A 23,999-nucleotide genomic window follows, 5' to 3' on the forward strand; every position below is an offset into this window, starting at 1 on the left:
TTGAGTTCTGATGCCTTCAGATGTTCGTTTTCTAAGAAGCAGCTTTGCTCCCTCATGTAATATCCAATCCTACCAAGTGCTGTTGAGACATCCTGTTTGGGATATATTCCATTTTAAACTCATGTTGTTGATGACAGCATAGCGAAGCGCAACACAAAATCTCCGCGCCCAGGCACCACCTGACCCCAAAGAAGGAAGAGAGCGGAAGGAAGGGTCCTGGGATTGCAGCTTACACTGCTTGACGCTTTTGTGCTGTGAAAGATGAAGATGTAGCCAAGACAACTACAAAACCAAGTTTGCATCAAAATATAAGTGAACGGCTGCTCTTGAGGCTGCCTTCCTCTTCATCCAGTCATCGCTGCCCTCTTGAGAGCCGGTCTGTGCTTGCTTGTCGACACACATCCCATCTTCCTCCCGGAGACATTTCAGATGTAAGAACCAGAAAGGTTAAGAGTCGGAATAGAGATCCTTTAAGAAGAATGCTAAATATTCTATAGACTCCATCCAGAGGATTTAACTTAGATGAAAGGCCTTGCTTGTGTGAGAAACTATTCCTTTTCTTTCTTGTCTAGGTAAGTATTCTGAACAGATGGCATTATCCAATTATTAGCAGTTGGCACAACAGGTAAGAAATGAGAAAAATTTAAGGGCTATTGAACGCTAGGGAGCAATATTCATCCTGGCACTTGGGGAATTAACCGTAAAGCTCTCGTTAGTTTTAATGAGGACACACAGCCAATCTGGGTATGTGCACATTGACTCAGCAGTGCGCTGCACAGCACAGGTGTTTAACTGTCAGCTGATTTAACAGTCTGATCTGAAAAGATTAAAAGACTGTAGGATAAAAACCAGTCACTCACAAAGGCAGAACGATCTGGGAAACAAACTGTTGTTTTAAATTTCAAAATATTAAGAAAACATGAGCCTATTAAACACACTTAGCTCAACCTCATATAGTAAATTTATGTATTGATATGTTTTTGTTTCTTAGCAGTGGTATGGGAAAGGCTTGGGTTTGGGGGGTGCCTATATTATTATTGTGTGCAGTACTATTAATTTTGTTCAAGATTCATTATTAACATGTTATATCAGAATGGCCTCATGTTTTAGGGACATACTTCTTCACTCAGTGTGAAGGGATGTGTGGTTTCCTGTTCCAAATGGGAGAAGAGTCTGTAGCCACAAAGCAGAGCCTCCTCTGCTATGGTTGGGAACCACATTTGTATACAACTGCTGAAGTCATGTAGATAACTTATACTCATGACTTCAGGATTACTTCACAAAACATCTATCTTGATGATCCTTGAGAGAGATCTCATGGCATCTGTAGTTTGAGTTTTCCTGCCTGGCCCAGTCAGGACAAATCTCTCTCACCCACCAGTCCCACAGTCGCTCAGACCCAACCAAGAAAGCACACAGAGACTTACATTGTTTAGAAACTGTATGGCCGTGGCAGGCTGCTTGTTATCTACTTCTTCTCTCTTAAATTAACTGATTTCTGTTAGTCTATACTTTGCCACATGGCTTGTGGCTTACCAGTGTCTTTACATGTTGCTTTTCATGGCGGCGGCTGGCGGTGTCTCTCCCCAGCCTTCTACTTCCCAGAATTCTCTTCTCTCTTGTCCCGCCTATACTTCCTGCCTGGCCACTGGCCAACCAGAATTTTATTTACACAGAGCGATATCCACAGCACTTCCCCTTTTCTTTTTTTTTTTTAAGGGAGGTTTTAACTTTTACATAGTAAAATTACATATAACAAAACAATTATCAAGCAAGAATTACAGTTACAATATGAAAGAAGATATCCTATCTATCTTATATTTGTGAGTCCAAGGTTTTATATCTAACTTATCTTTTATCATAACTGAGCAAAATTATAACTATCTAGTCTTCAACCACATCAAAGACCTCAGAAGGATATAATATTACCTGAGAACCGGGAGAAGGATGTAAGCATTTTTCAGGAGTCTTGCAAGAGTAGACAGAGACAGCTGGCAGCCTGGACAGTCACCTAATGATCCTTCATAAAGTTGGGACATTTCTCTTCAGCCCACAGGGCTAGAGTCTCTTGGTCACTTCTCTAAGTGTCCTGTAGAATGTCTGGCAGTTTCCTCTGTGAAGCAGGAACCTGAAGGACCATTTTGTCAAGCAAAGTTCAGTGGTCACCTTTCTATAGGTCCTGCATGTCCAGTTGATCGAGCAGTCCAGGCAAGAACAGTTTCTTGCCCAAATGGCTATTTTTGCCAAGGTGAAGATAAAATCCATATGAAGTGTCTTCAATGCCCATCCTCCTCTCTGAAGTAAATTGGTGCTGCCAGGAGCAGACATGTCTCACTGTCCAGAAAGTCTAAATTTTACAAGTACTTTAAATGCCATATTCTGTAGACCTTTGAAGTGTTTGAAGATTACCTGTCTATCTGAAATATCTCTGTGTATACCTAGAAGACTTAACTAACATGGCTATGAGTATGATTATCATAGATGACCAGTTATTAATCTATTTTTAGTTATCTATTACAATTTTAAATGAGCTATATGAACATAATACTTTAAACAAGAGTAGAAATATACACACAATATAACAAAATTAACTAAGTTTGTATCAATAGACTAAAATCTAAACCAATGTAAAACATTTTAAACAAGTTGTTGCTCTTTAGAAGTAAGTTTTCTAATCTACCCTTTTATCCTATTATATCTATATCATATCCCCCTTTCTTTTTTAGAAAGAGATCTCATTTATAATTAACCTGCTTTAAAGAAAAATATTGTTTTTTCTCTGTCCCACACCAGAGGGCTCTTTTGATTTGGGACACAAGAATCTCGTAACCTTTTTTTTTAGTAGTATGTCTGGGTTTAGAGAAGGAATGAGCCAATTCCATCTACAAAGCCAGCTTGATAATTTTGGGAATGTGGGCGTAGTTTTTCTTACTACTTCCTGCTGGAGGGGGGCGCTGTATCTTATGGGGATACAAAGAAAATTTTAGGATTATGGAGTAGTCCATTAGGGTGAACCTCTGAGCCAGTTGTCTTGAAACCATTCTGGATGTTGGATCATCTGGGCCATGGTGTCATCGGAGACCTTTCAGGTGGTCTTGGCTGATGAAGCCTGATGTATCTTAATGTGGAACAAATCCATAGCCTCTGGCTTTCTGTGGAAACAAAAGCAGAGACTCTTTTCCAAAGCAACATATCCTTATATCCAAATTTTGAAGTCAAGGTACCTTTAAAATTTACATATTTGTTTAACTCAACAGCTTTTATGATCAAATCTTTTTCTGTGGTTAAAAATCCCAAAGACAAGACAAACCAGATTCTCTGTGTAATATCCATCTTTGTAACACTGAAATGCCACTGTGGCTGCTGGCTCCACCCACCTCAGTTTTCCAACATGGCGGTGGTACAGTTTACCACCAGCTCTGGGTCTGGAGCCATGTGTACCATCAACTCTCAGAAGCAGTTCTATCAAAGCAGCGCATAGCCCAGAAATCTTTTTTTTTTTTTTTTTTTTTTTTTTTAACTAGCAAAGGCTAAATCCACCACGCAGCAGAGTAAAGTGTCGCTTATAGATTCCTCATTCCCGCCACACTGCAGGTCAGACGATCACGCCAGGAACTCGCCATAGTAGCTCAAACCCGCAGGCTGCTGCTAACTTGAGAGAGACAGTTAGGAAGCTGTTTTTAGCTCTGTTTTAAATTCTTTTTTCTCAGGTTTTAGGTGGAAACTCTTGCCAACACGTTGGGCGCCATTTGTAGTTTGAGTTTTCCTGCCTGGCCCAGTCAGGACAAATCTCTCTCACCCACCAGTCCCACAGTCGCTCAGACCCAACCAAGAAAGCACACAGAGACTTACATCTTTTAGAAACTGTATGGCCGTGGCAGGCTGCTTGTTATCTACTTCTTCTCTCTTAAATTAACCCATTTCTGTTAGTCTATACTTTGCCACATGGCTTGTGGCTTACCAGTGTCTTTACATGTTGCTTCTCATGGCGGCGGCTGGCGGTCTCTCTCCCCAGCCTTCTACCTCCCACAATTCTCTTCTCTCTTGTCCCGCCTATACTTCCTGCCTGGCCACTGGCCAACCAGAATTTTATTTACACAGAGCGATATCCACAGCAGGCATCTATACTGCTTCTAAATTTACTGCATACATTTTACTGGGTTGCTGTCCTCATGTGCCTGGGAAATTATATCTGCATGTGTTTGTTTGTATATTTGTTTGTTTTAAATATGAATTTGGCTCACTTTTTGAAGTCATATGACAAGAACCTGGACTGAGTGTTTGTGATTCCTGTTATGAGCCATATCCTGTGGCTGCTTACCAAAGATAAAACATCTGTAGTCCAGAGCAACACATGTAAGATTTTATAAGGCTTACATAATTCCCTGTAGTTCACAGTCGTGGACACGTTATTCAGTTTGTCTGAAATTCTGATTTCTGACATCTATGATAAGATAGAGTTGTATTTTCAGGATAAAAGAAAGTAAGATTATGTGTATAACTCAAAAATCTAAACCTTTCTTCTTTGGTGGTAGGCAGGGTACTTTTCAGTATCGTGAATACTTGTCCATAGGGGTGAAGGCTCCAGGTAGGCACTCGCTCTACTTCTCCATGTTCAGTGAGTTGTGTAAGTGTAGTATTGAGCAGTAGGGCTTTACTGTCAGTTTTGGAGAGCTGCCAATAATTTTGCCAATAGCCTGGGTTGTTTGAGGGTTCCCATGGGACTTCTTTGGCCAAGAACTCAATTATATGTAACTCATTCTTAGTATCATAAGCTTTATTTGGTGATAAGAGGTATCCAGTTGGGACTCTGACATTCCTGTTATTTGGTGATTTCATGTAGATCTGTGTGTGTGTGTGTGTGTGTGTGTGTGTGTGTGTGTGTGTGTGCATATTTTAGGAAGCTTCTACTGTATTAAAGTTTCATAGGACACCCATCATAGTCCCTAATTTTAGTTGTCCCTCCCCATATTCCTTTCTTCATCTCCTCTTCCTTCTCTTTCTTGTTTGGTCCTCACATTCCAGTCCCTCTCCATCCATCCATAACTATCTATTCTATTTCTCCTTCTTAGAGAGATACCTCCTTCCCTGCTAGTCCCTTACTCTCTACCTAACCTCTGTAGTTATACTGATTGTAGCTTACCTAAATTTTAACTTTAATGACTTTATATTTAAAGATTTGCAATGCAAACATGGTTTGAAATAAATGATCCAAAATGTCTTTATGAAGAAATTTATTTTTATTATATATAAATATAGGCTATGCTGCAGATGTAGATCACAGTTTTTGAGCTATAACTTTAGGAATAGGAGCATTTAATTTAAATAGATATGAATGTTTTCCCAAGTGCATTTCAAATGTGTATGAAGAATTTTGATTTTTTATGTATTTATTTATTCATTGAGAATTTTATATAGTATATCTTCATCATTCTTTTCCATCCCACCCTCCCTGTCCCTGCCCACACAACTTCGTGTTCTTTTTCTCTCTTAAAAAAATAAAAATAATAGGAAAAAAAATCACTAAAATCACAGAGTGTGATTTATGTTAACTGAACATTCCTGAATATGAGATCTGTACTGGAGTTTGATATACCCAGTGTCACTCCATTGAAGAAAACTCATTTCTCTCTCCTAGCAACTATCAATTACAACTAGCTTCTTGGCCACAGTTGGACTTTATGCCTACTTCCCCTTCTCCATGCTGAACATCTGAGTGCTTAGAAATAATGATCTATTATTTGGATTCACATTTTCTTAGATGGAATTCAGTTTCCACAACATCATTTACCCTCTAATTTTGAGGTAAAATATAATGTATATTTTAATATTAAACTGTATTTTCAATGCATAGCTTCTGCTGTGATCTGAATATCAAGGTTTTTTTTTTTTTTAAATCTAGATGTTGGACACTCAAGTCCTAGTGTGACTGTATTTGAAAATGAGGCTTTCTGGAGGAATGTAGGTAAGATGAAGTTAGCATATGAGGCCCCTGATCCCATGGGATTAGTGTCATTATAACAATGTTATATAATGTTACACAGCTCTTTTGCTCTCATAGCTCCCACCTCTCTCCTAACTGGCTCCTTCCCCCAGCACATGAGCACAAAGAGGAGCCCTGTGAAGCTTAGAGACATGCCAGCTTCTGCCAGTTGAGAAGAGACCTCAAATAAAATCAGTTTCCATCACCTTGATCTTGGACTCCAGTCTGCAGACTTGGGAGAATTGAATTTTATTCTCATTTTGTGATATCATATGTTCTAATATGATATTATAATTCTAGCTGAGTCAGTGAGTTGTGCATATACATTTCATTTCTATATAAAATCACGACACATCTACTAGCTCAGAAGAAAGCTATTGTACTAACTCCCAGGATCCTACAGGGAAAGCCTCAGGTATTAGAGACTGCATTTTCATCTAGAGACCCCTCAAGGAAGGAATGGGATCAAAAGCACACCCCATATGGTGAAGGGACTTGTTTTGTTTTGTTTTGTTTTCTCCATTAGACATCAGTTATAAATTGTCCACATTGACTTAAGGCTCTCCTGAGTTTATAGTCTGTGGTTCTTTGCCATGCCCATTTCTCCAGCAATGGTATCACTGAGCCACCTGGAAGAGTCTGTTGTCATCTTCTGCTAAGCTAGATTTCCTGGCACAGCAGCAGCCCTGGGAATGCTACCCTCGGACTTCTTTCATATAATATGCTCTGAAGTGATAGTTGACAGTATTGTGCTAGCCATACTCAATTGATTACAAGCAAAATGCAGTTTTTATACATCCTCAAGGAGAGGGGATCCTTCAGATGTGAGGCTTTCAGGGGCTGAGATGGTAAGGGGGTATTGCCTCAGGCTGCCATGGACACTTGTCAAATAATTCCTTGTAAAAGAACACCAATTGATCCCCTATGAGAAGTGCTGCTATGAATCTCTCTCCATAGACGGGCTGGTAATGACTTATTTCTGTTTGCTGCATAAAAGTTTAAAGTGCTTGGAGAGCATTGCCATGAATCAGTGCCTCTCCCCAACTCCTTACAGGAAGTTCTCACCTCATCAGCCACTCTAACCAGCTGCTGGAAACTCTTAATTCCGTTTCTTTATTGGAGTTGCTGCCCCACCAGTCACCTCTGTGGGGGGATTCCAGCAGGCACTGTAAGTCTCATGCATGGACACCAATATTCAAGTGCGTGCAACTCTGCCCCACATTGTCAAAGATATTTACATGCCTGTCAAAGATATTTACTTGTCTACATAGCCTTCGCCCTCATCCTGTCCTCCACCTTGATTGCAGGTTTCTATCAACAGACATTTGCCTGTTCACTGTGTGTGTCACACACCTTTATCACAAGTTCCAGTCTCATCTGATTGTTATGTGTCTGAAGGGATGGTTATCTGAAGTCAGTTCATTTTGTTGCTGCTGCAGTAGGGTGTTTCTCCTTCTGAGGGATTTGCATTCCCTACATATGTGTCAGTCTATCTGTCTGGGGATTTTCAAAGGAGGAAGTGAAACATTCAAGATTTATAAGTGATATCTCATCTCTTTGCCCAGTTGGGTAAGTCTGATCATGTTGCAATATCTCTAATGCCTTGGTAATGCTAATTCCTATGTTTTAGTATTATGAAAGTCTCCAAAATACAGGCCTAATTCTCTGTTAAGGAATCTAAACCAATACAAGAGAGATAGGTTTTCGGTGGTCCCTGCATTGAGGGGACAGAAAGAAAAAGTGTGACAATTGGAACACTGGCTCCCTGACCAACAGTGTTTCCTGAGCAGAAAGGCTTTGGAAAATTGATGTTCTACAGTGTGGAAAGAAGAAACACAAAGCTATGTTATCTCCTCATGACATCTTAAAAAAAAGAGCACTGAAAAGGAAAGCCCTTTTTCTGATCATGTATCCCCAATACTAACAAAAAGAAAGCAATGCCTTAGTGCTCCTGGCTAGACTATGGTAAGTGCATCCATCTTCTGCAGTGGGCAATGCAGGAAAGGGGCATGAGAGGGGATGTTCCTGGAAGCAATCACGAGAAGCAGAAGAGAAGTTTAAGTACCATTTAAGTGAAATTACATTTTGTGTCTCTAGAGAGCATTATGTTAAAAGATTTGCGCTGATCAATTTTGCTCGTATGATCATCTGCATTTAAATCTTTTTGTCCTCACCCCATGCGCATGTCATACATGCCATAGTTACCTTTAGTAGTCCACTTGACACAAACCTCAAGTACCTTAGGAAAAGGGAACCTTGATTGAGGAATTGCCTTCATCAGATTGACCTGTAAGTGTGTTTTTGTGACATTTTCGGATTGTCGATTCATGTAAGAGTGTCTAGCCCATGGTGGGTGGTTCTGCCCCATGCTAACGGGCCTGGACTGTATAAACAAGTAGCAGGAGGTGGGTCTGGGAACAAGCCAGTCATCACTGTTCCTTTGTGGTTTCTGCTTCAAGCTCCTGCCTTGGTTTCCTTTGATGATGGTCGATTAACTAAAATAAAAATCTGTCCTCTGAAAGATGACTTTGGACAAAGTTTGTCACAGCAACAGAAAGCAAACCTGCACAGCACATAATTGCTCTTTTTCACTCGGAAAACATTTAAGAGATGCACTTACATAAGTGATAGCAAATGCCTGTGTTCTTGGGTAGCTCTCACAGCAGATGAAAAGCGATGTATGTGTTCTGTGCCTTGTCATTCTCTTCGCTGAAATCTAACAGTAGAAGCTCTGTCCTTAGGAGAACAATGGGAACTGGTCACTGTTTATGTCACACTGTTCTAACGTGTTTTCATCATTTACTATGTTAACTGATTCTCTGATGCCCAGCTCTAGGATCCTGACTTCAGTTTTCAGCCATCATAAATGATGCCTGAGTTAATGTTCTGAAAAACACTACTCATACAGTGGTGCGGTGTTGGTAGGTCAAAACCCAGGAATTGGACCATTATGTTATCTCAAGCTGATAAATAAGCAAAAAAAAAAAAAAAAAAAAATCCTGCACAGAGATTTTACTCTTGCCCTCTGAAAGGGTATGAGAATCACTCCCCTGTGCAGACTGTGAATTGTAGAACCTTTAGAATTTCTTGACAGATGCAAACAACATTTCAGTATGCAGCACTCCTTCTTCTTAGGAAATACATTCCAAGACACCATGCCTAAGACTACCAAAAGTTCCAAACCTCAGCTACTTCCTCCTCTACAGGGAGAATTTTGATCACAGCATTTTGTGTCAAGTATTGCCATAAAAACTATAAAGCAGCTTGACTTGTAGCCTCACAAATCATTATCTACTTCTAGGATACTATGCTCCCTTAAGGACTGAGAGATGTCTCCTCTAAGATTTTCATTGCTCTCTGGGCTATTAGCCCATCTTCTGGATTCATCCACCAAAGCTTTGCTATCTGAGTTACCTTTCATTCTCCTCTTTGATTTTCAAGTCTCCAAGACTCCGAGCTTTCCCAGACTCTGGCCCCAACCCTTGGATGTAATCTGGTACAACACTGGCTCATTTTGTTCTCTTCTCTTGGATTCAGACCCACACAGATGTCTGATCCTTTATATATTTTTGTGTAGCTTTCTAGTTATTTAAAAGAGGAGACAGATATGTTCTCTGTGACTGCATTTTATCAGAAGGGGCTGTTTCTTAATGTTTAACTTGGGTCAGATGTGAGAGTCATGCTAATCAATCTGTGCTTTTTTTTGTCTGACCAAGGTTTTTTTTTGTTTGTTTGTTTTTGTTTTTTTTGTTTTTGTTTTTGTTTTTTTTTGTTTTTTTAAGAAGTGAAAAACTCATTATGATAACAGTATGGCTGTATAGCAGTTTACCAATTTAATGTCTCCATAAGGCTAAACACATTTTCTTGTTTAGAAGACATTTTTACATGTCTCAGGGGATGTGAATTAGTTTTTAGTTATAAATCCTTGTTACGATAGAAGTATATACCAATGGGAGATAGCCTTGTTGTGGCAGTTTGAACTTTGAATTCATAGTTAGTTATTTCAACACTGGCCAGCTGTTAGGTCCTGGGAAAGCATATCATACAGTTACATCAATTGTGGAATTTTCAGGCTGAGACCATGGCATAAAAAGCATCAAAACCAGGGAATGCTGCAATCCTTCATAGAAACAATGTTGGATTTGCAATATGCTCTTGATTCTTTGAAAGCCCAATTCAAGAATTTAGGGCTTGTTCTGGTCATCTTAACTATGAACTTGACAGTTTAGAATAATTTGAGAAAGGAATCTCATGGGGGACTGGCCAGCAGGTCTGCAGGGGAATTGTCCTGACTGTTAATTTTAGTGGGAGGGCCCAGCCCACAGTGGACTGAACAGTTCTCTGGCCAGGTGATCCTGGGGTGTAGCAAAAAGCTAGCTGAGCATGAGCCTGAGCAAGCCAGAGAGTATCACATTCCTCTATGGTTTCTTCTTCAAGACACTGAACAGACTGTGACCTCAAATGTAAGACAAACCATGCCCATAACCCAAGCCCTCCCAGGTGTTGCTTTTGGTCTTCAATTTTGTCACAGCAATAGAATAGGAATTCCTTAAATTATTTCCCATATTTATGTCAACTATTTTTTCCAGTTATTAGCAGAAACCTTAGATATCCTAAATATGCCTTAGATTTAAATTTCTTTTGATTGTAGTGTGTGTGTGTGTGTGTGTGTGTGTGTGTGTTGAGCTTTAAATAGTACTAGTGATTAAATAAAACTCTTCCTTCTCTTTTTAGATAATGTTGCTATGGGTTAGTGGACAGTAGTATCAAACAAGCACATTTTATCAATCATTAGTTTATCTTTAGGTAAATGATACGTCTTTTCCCATATGTCTTATTTTGCTTGGATGGGATATGTCTCATGCATCCTAGGCTGCCTGGAATTCTCTCTGTGGTTGACTTTGAACTTATGATCCTCTTGCCTCTACATCCTGAGCATTGGGATCACAATCATGCATCATCCTACAAAGTTTATGTGGTGCTAGAGATCAAACCCTGGGCTTTGAGCTACAACCCTAGCTAGCCCCTTGCATCTTGCTGTTATGCATTACTGGAGATAGTGTTAGTGCATGGATATGAGATGGAAGCTGGTGTATGAGGGGAAAGCATGCTAGTGGCAAACAAAATGGGCTCTCTGAAAGGAAGCACTTCTTTACTATGTTTCCTTTTGTAAATATAAGCTTTGCTAATGACAAACAAGAGAATGGAAAATGTGAACACCAGAACTCTGGCATTCATTTAAACTTCGTGAGAGCACGATGAAGGTTTGGAGTGTGAATGAAACTCAGTTCTTTCACGTCATCACATGGGGAAAGATTACATTCAATATTCCCTGTAGCTGTCAGCCTCATGAAAATACTAAATTATGTGTGAGATATCTGTGGCTTTTGTAGCTCCAGTGTCTGGCACAGCAGCCATGACATTGTAGGAGCTTAGTAATGGTATTTATTTTTCCAGATTAGTGACTAATGCCCCCTGGTTGCCAGTGGTCATTAATGTGGAGAATCTGGACCTTTATTCAGTATAACGCCACTTCAGGAAGGCCCAGGGCTGCAGTTCAGATGTGAGGGACCTGAAGGGTCAAAGGAAGCTCTGTTCCTTTGAAGGCTGAGGAAATCTTTCTAGTGTTGTCCAAATGGTTGGACTTTGAAAAACATGCTAGAAAGTGGAAATATTTTGATAAATATTTTCTGGTATGTGTCACTGAACAACCTCACCTAAAAGTATATTTTATTTTCATAGACATAAGAGTTTTACGTGTTATATGAATAGTTAATGTATTCTTGGTGGCATATGGGCATGGCTGTGAAAGCCAAACTTGCTTTAAAAAAATGAAACATGCATCAGAAAATGTACCTACTCAGAAAACATTTCATAATTTACAATACTGCTGCTTCTGTATTTGGAAATCCTTTTGTGAGCATGTTAGCAAAATGTATAATTATCTTACTAATGTGGTATTTTTCTTCCCTGAACTCTGAATGACTGTAAGCTAAGCTGGCAAGAGTTACCTCAGCATGCTGTACTTCTCCTAAGTCTTCTGGGGAGAGTGAATTGTCTATTGCACATAAATTAAGATAAATAATGACATGTATCTGTCCCTTCCTGTTGGGAACACAGAAGCTAGCAGACAGTCTCCCTTGCTTAGAAATAGATGGTACCCACTATAAAACCCCAAATATAAATAGAAGTGAGAGTCATAAATTGTGTGTTGTATTTCTAGCAGCTCATTTTCCTGTGAAATGGTGCTGGGCAATTTCCAACCACAAAAACCTTGTAAGATGAATCCTATTTACTCTAGGTCTATTTACTTCTTCTACAGAACAATTTAAAATGTGCTACTTGTAAGTCTGATATGAGATCTTGTTGGTTTTTTTCCCCTTTTAATATGCCTCTTCTGAAATAGCAGCCATACTTTTGCCATCATTTTATTATTGTGTTGAAAACAACCCGTGTTTCTCAAAAAGTATTTCCTGACCACTTTAATTATACAGTATATGCCTTTCTATTTTCTCAGGATAGTTTGGCCAATTGAAAAAGACCAAGAAAGTTAGCAGAGTGCAAAAGGTAAATACAAAACTGAATCTGCTGAGACTCTAGGAGAGGAAAAGTCTGAGAGCCTGCCCCATGCTGTAGTGGGAATTCGCTCTGCCCATGACATTGGACTATCTGGCCTGATGGTGCTTCTTATCTGCTAATATGAGCACTTAAAAGCTTAAAAGAGAGGAGAAAAAGGGTTGTACTCTCTTGGGTGGTTATCAGGTAGTGTGAAGCACCATGTCATCGGTCCCCAGCTTCCCAAGGACTCTGCTACTGGATTTACCTCATCCTGTATCAGTGAGTCGGTTTTCCCCATAGAACCCCTTAATAAATTTATTTATTTATAAGGCTCTTGTTACACCACGCAGATAGGAACAGCAGCATCACTCACAGCACACTAGCCCTGTGCCTCTAGCAATGAGTCCCACAAAGCAAAGAGCAGACGACGTCAGGAGACAATAGGAAGCAAGGGGTTTTTGTTGTTTGTGTTTTTTGTTTTTGTTTGTTTGTTTGTTTTTCTTTTTTTTTGCATTTTAAGAACTGGAGGCAAGCATGGTGTTCACACCCACAATGCTAGAATTTAAGAGTTGAGACAGGAGGACTCCAGAATGTTCCAGGCTAGACCAAGCTGCAGAGTACTCCCCTGTCTCAAAATAAAACAGAAATCAAAGAAAAAAACAATACAGAATCTTGATATGAATGATATGAAATATTAGTTAATAATTGCTCCCAAGGAGACATGAAAAGCCATCTAGCAGATCACTTGAATATCAACAATGCATGACAGAAAGTTCTCAGGTGCGGTGGGGATGATGCAAAGCAGAGCCTTCATGAGGGAGAACATGCTTTTCAGGATGTCATTCTGTAGGGACAGCACTGGTGTCTCTGAGTACAAAGAATTCATTCAGGACCCATTTTAGATTTGGGGATTTGGAGGCTTATTTTTGGAGGGTGATTAAAAGTTAGAGTTGAGGGATATTCCTGGCTTCAGGTGTTCAAAGTCTGTACCATTTTTATAGGTCAATTAGATTGTCAGTGTAATCCATGTTTTCACCAAATAGGAGGGGAAATTTTGGGAATAGATACAGATCATCAAAGTGGGACCATTATCTAGACAACAGGGCTTCTAGAAGTGTCCAGAGTCCAAATCACATGGTGACTAAAGCTGGGGTAGAATTGAGGCTATCAAAGGGTTGGGAGCGTGGTGAGAGGAGGCAGGTAGGTGGACTATTAAAAGCTTCAGTAAGAAACTAGAGGTGAGCTCTGGCATCTACCCACCCTAAAGTCACAATGATGAAAAATAACTTACTGTAGTTTTCAAAAAGACCCGGACAAGAGGATCTCAAATGTTCCCAAGTCCCACATGATAAACTTTGAAGAGATATCAGGTATGCTAGCCAGTTACCCTGATTTGAATATCACATATTATATTTGTATATATGTGTGTTGAAATATCACCAGTTATCTAGTAATTGCCCATTTACTGTGTTCAAAGAGATAACATCAGTCTTCAAAGAGATAACATCAAGAAATTGGGCCAAGTCACAAAAAGTTAGACATATTATTACTGCTCAAACCCAACCAATCTTCCTGCAATTGGTGAAGAATCTGAACTCCATAAGGGCACAATGCACAGCACCGGGTCAAATGAGTGTTACACCCATGCACCTCAACTTCTGACCTGCAGTGTGTTGATTTCCAGCTACTGTAATCAAATAAGTAGCAAAGGCTTTCCTTGTTTGCTTTTAATTTCCTGGTTTTCTACTTGGCTATATGACCCTTGAAAAAAATTACCAAAGATGTCAGAAAAAGCCACCCCTCTAGGGGTGATTGAGAGAAATCAGGGCCACTGGTTGGTGAGCAGTGTATCAGCTGGATCTGACCTCTATGTATGGCCACATCCTCCTCCCAAGACACTGTCTGTGCTCTGGGTAGGAGAGCCATCCCATTTCACATTTCCCTGCTTGCTTTTATGACTTTGATAGCTCTTTTCCCCCAATTGATTAACCTACATGAGCATTTTGGGTCAGAGTAATCTAGGTTATTTTGGGGGGCAGAAGAATCACATTTCAGAGAAGTAGCTGATGCACATTTGTGAGCCATTACACCTCCCTCTGCTCTTGAGCCTGCATGCTGACCCTTTGTGCCTTCATTTGCTGTGATGCATTCATCCTCTCTTAAACATCAGATGGAAGCTACAAACTGTCCGTTTTGCAGGTGAGGTGCTGGTGGGTTAAAGCATGTTAAGGGAGAAAGTTTTTCACTTTGTTATTTTTTTTTCACCCCTGCAAGGTAATTCTGAGAACCATTTTCCTTGAATGTCACAGAAATGGCCTCTGTACATCCCACAGCCAATAATCATACTCACTCTTGTGGATAGTCCTTTGTGGGTCCACCCTTTAGCTTAAGTATTTTCTTTCAGAAGGTAAGCTAGCCTTTAATCATACAATAGTCAACAAAAAAGAAAAAGCATTATTTATGAATTTGACTCATGTGAGCTTGAAGCTACCACACACTTGCACTGAAACATTTGATGTTTTAGGATTTAGATTTTATTTCTCAGATAAGCCCATGGGCTAGCTGTGGAAATGATGGCTTAGATCTAGAGGAGCCAATGATATGATCATATTTCATTTGAGGGGAAGTCTCTCTGATGGTGCTCAGTTCCCATGTGATACTGGTACAATGGTGCTTTGCAAATATACAGCTCTGCCTCATCTGTGAGTGGAGCATAGAGAAGGAGAGATGTTACTAGTGCAGTGTATCATCTAGTGCCAGCAGCTGGACCTTAGGGATAGTGACCCGAGATATGAGCTGTGGGGGTCCACAGAGGCTTCCTAGTAAGGCCTTATCCAAGATCTGAAAGTCTGAGCTTGCTTTTCCCAGGAGGGCCACACAATAGGATGATTTGGCCAAAGGTGTGGGTAACAGGTGTTTTGAGGGGTCTACACTTGTTGATATTTTATACCTCGACCTTAAGAGGGGGAGGTCTTTTGCTCCTTTCCTTGCTGATGTATAAAAAGCCCATCGTGATTAAACTTGAGGCAGCTGGGTATTGACCCAAGGCCCTCCCAAAGCTATCCTGTGTCTCTGTCTTTCTCATCATCTCCATCTATATTTCTATGTAATACTGCCTAATTCCTTACTCCTTCCCCCCAAGAACCCTTCAACAGGTTGGCATTGGTCTCCTACAATAAGTTGCTATGTTCTTTCCTCTTCTCATTCCAAGGTAAGAACACCAGTGGTCATTAACTGGCTGTCAAAGTGCATGCAATAATCCCATTGTGGATGGAAACTATCCCAGAAGTCAGTTTGTAGCAAGAAGTATAACTTCAATTCCCTTTTCAAATCTGCAATTTAGAAACTTTAATCACATGGCATAATTGTTTGTATATCCTTTAGGCCCCATTTGATTTTCAGTGACAATTATTCTTTTAGAAAACATTTGTGGAAACTGTGCTTTGTGCTTACTTGAGACTACATATATAAGCTGGATAGTGATAGTGGAGAGATATACACAGAATAAACGATGTGCTGGGGGCATGACTGAGTCAGTCAAGAACCTGCTGTGCAAGGTGAGAAGCTGAGTTTGGATTCTTAGTAAGCCATGTAAAAGCCAAGGACAGTGATGAACATCTGGAACCCAGAACTGCTGGGTGGTGATAGGAGGATGTCCTGAACTTGATGTCCAGTCAATCTAGCCAAGATGGTAAACTCTATTTTCAATAAGTCTTTTATTTGAAAAAAAAATTGGGACCAGGAGAAGAGGTCAACTTTCTGACTTCTGCATACAGGATCATGCATTTTGCCCAGACCCACAGATGCACAAATGTTCATATGCATACACATGCAAATAAATACATAATACATACATCAATAATAAACATTCCCTTATGATATCAATTGACAAGAGACTAGTCAGTATTGACTCAACAGATGTTCATTGTTTCCATTATGTTCTTGGAGCTATAACAAGTCCTTGGGGTATAATAACAAATGATTCTTTAATCCAAGGAGTATTTACTTCTTAGACAAAGAAGTATAAAGTATTGTAAGCAGTCCATAAGAAAAGCAAGCCCTTGACATTCAGAAGATTCTCTTCACTGTTACCCAAGACTTGATGCTGCCCTGGGTGGAGCTGCTGTTCACAGTTAGACTTTCTTGTTCTGTTGAATATGAATGCCTTCTTGAGGCATCCATAGAACACCAAGTCACTCAGTGACCATTAATAGTTATGTCTGAGCACACTCAAAGGCGACACTATTCAATATCTCCTTGTCCTGGCTGAGTTTCATCCTTTCACAATCCTGACACTTCATGCATTCCTCCCCACACAAACACCTTCTAACAACACCAAAGCTCCAGATTGTTCAACTGTTCCCCCATCGCCTATCAGGAGCTGACCCCTGTATTACGTCATTTCTAATTCCCACTTACTTTACTAAATATGAATAGCTCAGAGGTTTCCATAGTGTGCTGTCTCTGACCTCAGGAAATTAAACTACAACCCTTTAACTATAAGTATGTTCTTATTGCTGTTTAGCCTGATGATATTGATAATAAAAACAGTTTGAAAAATAATGAAATGAATGTTCCAAGACCAAAATAAGGCTTATAATAAAGTTGTGTGCAGTTGTGTGTGTGTGAGTGTGCATGTGCATGTGTGTGTGTGTGTGTGTGTGTGTGTGTGTGTGTGAGAGAGAGAGAGAGAGAGAGAGAGAGAGAGAGAGAGAGAGAGAGAGAGAAAGAGAGAGCACCTGTGCAAGTACATGAACGAGACAGGATCAATTTATGATTGAGGTGAAGATAAGGGATTAGTAAAGACAAAGGGAAATGTAATCAGACATCATTATCCATACTCAGTACGGGGACTGCCATTATTTTCAGTACTGAACACTTTGTAAGAGGCCCTTACTACAGTAAATAACCTACCACCTGTGCTTAGGCAATAACCAAATCAAAATCAGGGTGTCACACAAAAAGAAGACAGAAAAGCAGGATGGGATTTGGAAAGTACAGTGCTAGCCAGAGAGGAAAAAGGAGAAAACAGGGAAGCCAAACATTACCATTATTTTTTACCTCACCAAAAATATTGAATCTTTTTTTTTTTAAATAAAATTCCATCATTCTTCCCTCTCCAACTCTTCCTGTTGCCTGACAAACAGCAATGTGAGGTGGGTATCACCATTATTCACATTTTCACAGGAAGAAACAGAGACAGGTTTCTTGATTTCGCAAAGGCAAAAGTGTCAGGACCTTGACTCGGACAACTGATGCTGACTGCCTGCTCCTAACAGGAACCTGGCCTAAGTCATAGACCTGCATCACTCCCCATTTGACAAACAACAAAACAGGATTTGGGTTACCAGACTAGAAGTCTTATTCATTTTGCAACCCCTTCATTCTGTGTATCAAGGAAATAATATCAAAATGAATAATGTGTACAATGGTCACTCCTTTGTTGAGTTTTTACAGTGGTTTATACTAGAGAACTGGGCAGTCTGGAGAGTGCAGAGTACACAGCAGTCCTGCTCATAAGGCCCACACCATGTCCAGTTAAGTGAGACTTCTGAAATCTGAAATTAAAAAAATAGCTAGAAGTTTTAGAAAGAATTGGGAAGAAGATGCATGGGTAAAAAGACAGAAGGGAATTCCTTTCCCTCTTAAAGGTATGGAAGGAAGTATTCAGTGACATGGCCTGGAGGGAGGGTAATAAAGAGGAGGCTGAATTATTGAGATATAAAATGCTACTGAAATTGGAATGGCAGACATCATCATATCCCCCAATGTTTCCATTGCCTAAATTGCCAAAACCTGTGAATGGCATATGCTATCCAAACAACTAAGGAAAGGTCTGCATTATCCCAGAAGGGCTGACTTCATCATCTAAGCACAAATAAGACAGAATTTCTCCAGATAGAAAAGGAAAAAAGATGCCATGAGGGAAGGGGGGGATTCAGAGAGACCCCAAGGAAAAGAGAGCCCAGTATGTGGATTCCATAAATTGAACCAAGAGGGTTTCTAGGAGCTCAGAATGCCACACCCTCTAGCTGGCTGCAAGTGCATGCAAGGCTCCCTTTAACAAGGCGCTGGTTCTGCTGACCCCTGAACAGACTTGCAAGCATAGGGAAGGTTGTTCTCTGAAGCCCATTAACACAGAAAACCACAGAGCAGGTTCACATTCTAATAAACACAACTAAGACAGGGTAAGCTTTGCAATGTGTAAGCCTCTAACTTTGTGGTGGTTTGTTACCATGGTAGGCCAGTACATTTAGACGATTTAACATTTCAAAATTAGAATTTTAATGTGCTTTAATAATCAAATCATTTGCAGCATCATTTCAAATTATCCATGGGTAAGTCCAGAAAGGTATAAAAATATGCTAAAAGCGATTTGCATAAGGCTTAATAAATGCTCAGCTGTAAATTGTAGGATATCCCTTGGAATTCCTGAGAGACCTCACCTCCAACAATCAACATTAAACAGTGTCAAGAGACAGCAAAAGACAGCAGGTGAGTGTGATGGTATTATGTTCCCCGAAATATTGTACAGGCTAATAAACTTATCTGGGGTCAGAGAACAGGACAGCCACAATATTAAACGTGAGGATAGGCAGTGGTAGCACATGCCTTAAATCCTAGCATTCCAGAGGCAGAAATCCATCTGTTCAAGAATACAGCCAAGCATGGTGACTTTAATCCCAGGGAGTGATGGTAGAAAACAGAAAGATATATAAGGCATGAGGACCAGAAACTAGAAGCATTTGGCTGGTTAAGCATTCAGGCTTTTGAGCAGCAGTTCAGCTGAGATTCATACTGGATGAGGACTGAGATGCTTCCAGTCTGAGGAAACAGGATTAGCTGAGGAACTGGAGAGGTGAGGTAGCTGTGGCTTCTTCTGCTTCTCTGATTTTCCAGCATTCACCCCAATACCTGGCTTCAGGTTTGATTTTATTAATAAGAACTTTTAAGATTTGTGCTACAGGTGGGTGTCAAGCTGAGTCTATTAGTGACAAAGTACTCTGTGAAGTCATCAAGGCTTAAAGCCAGACTCAATGTTGTGTCTGGAGCATGTTGCTTTGTGGTGGAGAACCAGGCTTCCCATAGTGGGTCCTAAGCCTGCAAAAATCATTCATCTGGTTTGGGGCTAGAAAATTCTATTCCCAGCAGGCCTTCTTCTTCCTCATCTCTATGACCCTAACTCTTTCAGATATTTCATTTTCAGTCTTTAGCTTTCCTCCTTCCCACCTCTACCCGGCCCCTTCTTTTTAGTAGAAAGACATGTGTAGGAGCCCACAAAGATTCCAGCTTGTGGTTTGTTTCCAGGTTTGAGAGTCAGTTTATGTTGCTCTCCAAGGCTGCCTAATAGGGTGCAAAGGCATGGTTACCAGGTGTCTCATACTTCAAGGCCTAATCACAAGATGCTTTGCCATGGGCAATGGTTACCAGGTGTTTTGAAGGCTCTATACTTGGTTGTACATTGTGCATTTATCTTGAAACGGGGAGGCCTTTTGCTGGTGCCCTTGCTAGTGTAATAAAAGCCCATTAGAAATAAACTTGAGGCTGTTGGGTATTGACCTAGGGCCATCCTGAAGCTATCCTGTTTCTCTTTCTCTTTTTTTCATCTTCTTCTATATTTCCTATGTGGCATTGCTCAGTTCCTCACTCCCCCCTTCAAGGGACCCTTCCATGGTTCAGAGCTGGGCCCCAACAGACACTTACTTTAGAAAAGCTTCCAGGTTTATAACATTACTAGAATTTAATAAAAATTTCTCTACAATAGGAAACAAAACAAAATGCTAGAATTGGCAAAATATTTCTGCTTGAAAGTATCTGTAAACCTATTTATATAAGTCAATGGCCAGGATTATCTTAACTTGCAATCACGGCATATATATTGAGCACAAGAAATATTAGTGACATAATGGTTCATACATGATGGAAATTAAAAGGCACCACCATTGTTGCATTTCATATATATCGACTGTGATCAATGACCGTAAATATTTAATTTGCTTTATGCCTTTCATTCTTTAAGACAACTCGAGGTTACATCTGTATTACTGTGTTAAAATTAAAATAATAAGAAAGACCATGCCAGCAGCATGCTAATGATGAAGTGGCCGATATAGATGTAGTCGTTAAGGGGAAAAACATTAATTAGTTTTCTTGACAGATCATTTTGTCAGACTAAGCTAAAGAAATAACTAAAAAGTGGTAAGGAAAACTAAGGTTTGGTCCCTTGTACATTTGGGAAGAGATCTTGGCTCTCAGTTTCCTGATCAATAATAGATTTAAAAAAAAAAAAAAAGAAACAGTCCCTGGGTCTCCAGCTGTGTGCAATCTTGATGGTGTAACTTGTCTGATGACTTGTAAACCTCTATTGATCTGCAAAAGCTTTCTAATTACCATTTCATTACTCCAGAAGAAATAGTTTCTGTAGCAGACTTATTTGGAGTTCATAATCTAATCAATATTAATTTATATTTAATCATGATTATATTAAATGAGTATCATAAACTTAACACTTTTAAAGTACTGCATACTTATACACACACAATCATATATTTATAATTAATGGCAATTAATGCTTGTCCTGAGAAAGCTTAGTGCTTACGTTCAACTTACTACCTTCCTTCTTTTTCTTAAAACATTTTAGTTCAGTCTCAACTAAATGTCAAATGCATTTCCAGATGGTAACATAGAAAGAACATTTTAATGAGCTATAGATAACAAGAATGGCATGTCTCTATATATGTATGTGAGTATGTGAATGTATACATTCACAGATATATATTTCTTTTTGGGACCGATGGATCATTTCCTTTTATGTGTATGCTTTCCGTGAAGGGAGGTAAATGCTGTGTGTGTGTGTGTGTGTGTGTGTGTGTGTGTGTGTGTGTGTGTGTGTGTGCAGTGACCACAGAGGCCAAAAAACAGTAACAAAACCTCTGACACTGGAGTTACAGAAGGTTGTGAGCTGCTGCTGCATGGGTGCTGGGAACTGAACTCCAGTCCTCTGAAAAAGCAGCCAGTGCTGTTAACTGTTGAGCCATCTCTCCAGACATGAAATCTAACATATATATTGGTTTTTCAAGAAGGGTTTCTCTGTGTAACTTTGCACCTTTCCTGGAACTCACTGTGTAGCTCAGGCTGGCCTCGAACTCACAGAGATCCGCCTGCCTCTACCTCCTGAGTGCTGGAATTAAAGGCGTGCACCACCACTGCCCGGCCCTAAATCTTATTTTAAAGATAAATTATTTAAGTAATCCTGCTGTGGATATCGCTCTGTGTAAATAAAGTTCTGATTGGCCAGTGGCTAGGCAGGAAGTATAGGCGGGACAAGAGAGTATTCTGGGAAGTAAAAGACTGGAGAGAGACACCGCCAGCCACTGCCATGGAAAGCAACATGTAAAGACACTGGTAAGCCACAAGCCATGTGGCAAAGTATAGACTAACAGAAATGGGTTAATTTAAGATAGAAAAGGTAGATAACAAGCAGCCTGCTATGGCCATACAGTTTGTAAACAATGTAAGTTTCTGTGTGCTTTCTTGGTTGGGTCTGAGCGACTATGGGACTGTCGGGTAAGAGAGATTTGTCCTGACTGGGCCAGGCAGGAAAACTCTAACTACATAATCCTGTAAGTACCTTCCTACTGTGTTATGGACATATAGCCTGAATATAGTTGACTATTTTTGGAAGCAACTTTTCATGTAAGTCCAATTAAAATTAAAAATTGTTTTAGAGAATAAATACACTCAGTTGTAAGTGAAGGTGAGAGATAAAAATCAAGTAGAGAAGATAAATTCTTGAAGAAAAAATAAATTTCATCTGAAAATAGATAATTAGGATGAACACTAAAGAAGAACATATCTACAAGGGTGTGTTAAGTACAGCTTTTTAATTAGTTTTTAAATTTCATTTAATGTGTACTTGCCTGCATGTCTGTTTGTTCACAATACACATGCCCAGAGAAGTCAGAAGAGGGTGTCAGACCCCTGGAACTGGATATAATGATGATTGTGAGTCACCGTGTAGATGCTGGGACCTGAACCCAGACTCTTAAGATAATGGTGGTGATGAGAACATCAGTTAAGCAGTATGGTGGTTGTTTTTTACTTTTACTTCCAATTATATGGCAGACTACTTCTCATAAGAGACGATCTCGAACAGGGGTTCTCAACCTTCCTAATGATGTGACCCTTTAATACAGTTCCTCGTGTTGTGGTGGCTCCCAACCATAGAATTACTTAGTGGCTACTTTGTAACTAACTTTTCTAATGTTATGAATCATAATGTAAATGTCTGGTATGCAGGATATGTGACCTCCTGATAGGGTCATTTGACCCCAAAAGAGGCCGTGACCTACAAGTTGAGAACTACTAATCAAGAAGAATGTCTTAAACCCCCTCCCCCCAAAAAAAAAACTATAAAGATATATGGGAAGGTACTTGGGGCTGTAAGATGTTAAATTTTTGGCTAGAATGATGTTCTCCATTATAGGACTATTGTACAATTGGAAGGTGCTAATATTTATGTCTACTGTTTATTTATTAACAGTCACCTTGTGAAATGAAAAAAAAGGCAAGTCCTCTTTGCCAGAAAGAATTTATAGCGGCTCAAATAGTACAAATATCCAGGTAAATGGGGTGCGGCAGCACACTGTGTCATAGGCAGCAGAATTCAAAGAGGAGTTAGTATTATAGTCACATTTGAATGGTTCCTTTTCTTGTATTTGAATCACCCATTCACATTTCCAATCTGCAACATTGCCTGTGAAGAAGCAATAAATATTCCAGGAACACTTTTCTTTAGTGATGATTGGATTACATGCTCATTCAATTCAGAGTTCATTAAACCTCAGGGTTAATCTTACACTTAAAGGAACAAGGTAGCATTGTAATAATCTAATGGCACACTTTTAGAGTGGCAGAGGTTTGTTAGTGGAGTGCTAGATGAATGTAAAAACTTATGATCTATAATAATAAAACAAAAATAATATTTTCCATGTGAATTATGCAACACGGATTATAAATCCTTTTACTTGATCTAAGTAGTGCTGAGTTAAAAGAGGAAATAAAACAAGCAGATTAAATGCAGAACAGGGGCTGCCATACTCTGATATAAAATAAGACCAGTGATTTCTCTTTAGTCTAATAATACCATTACCCATGTTCAGTTCAGATTGGTAATTAGAATATTGCCATTTTGGTCAGCTTGTTGGCCGATTTGTAACTTTGTTGGTAATTTATGTTTGTATACACATATTAGCAAAAAACATTTAGGTGTAGTTCTATATTTATACAAATAAAATAAACTAAAAATGGAAGTATAAAGTTCAATTTGGGATGAAGCACATAGGTTGGCATGGTCCTGAACATTTTTGTTCACAAATTGTTCCATGTTTTTAAAAGCTCTACCAGTAACACTAGGCTGTAGATTAATATGCAGAATATAGAAATAATTCAAAAATAG

This window comes from Onychomys torridus, chromosome 18 (assembly GCF_903995425.1).
Source record: "Onychomys torridus chromosome 18, mOncTor1.1, whole genome shotgun sequence".
Lineage (NCBI taxonomy): Eukaryota > Metazoa > Chordata > Mammalia > Rodentia > Cricetidae > Onychomys > Onychomys torridus.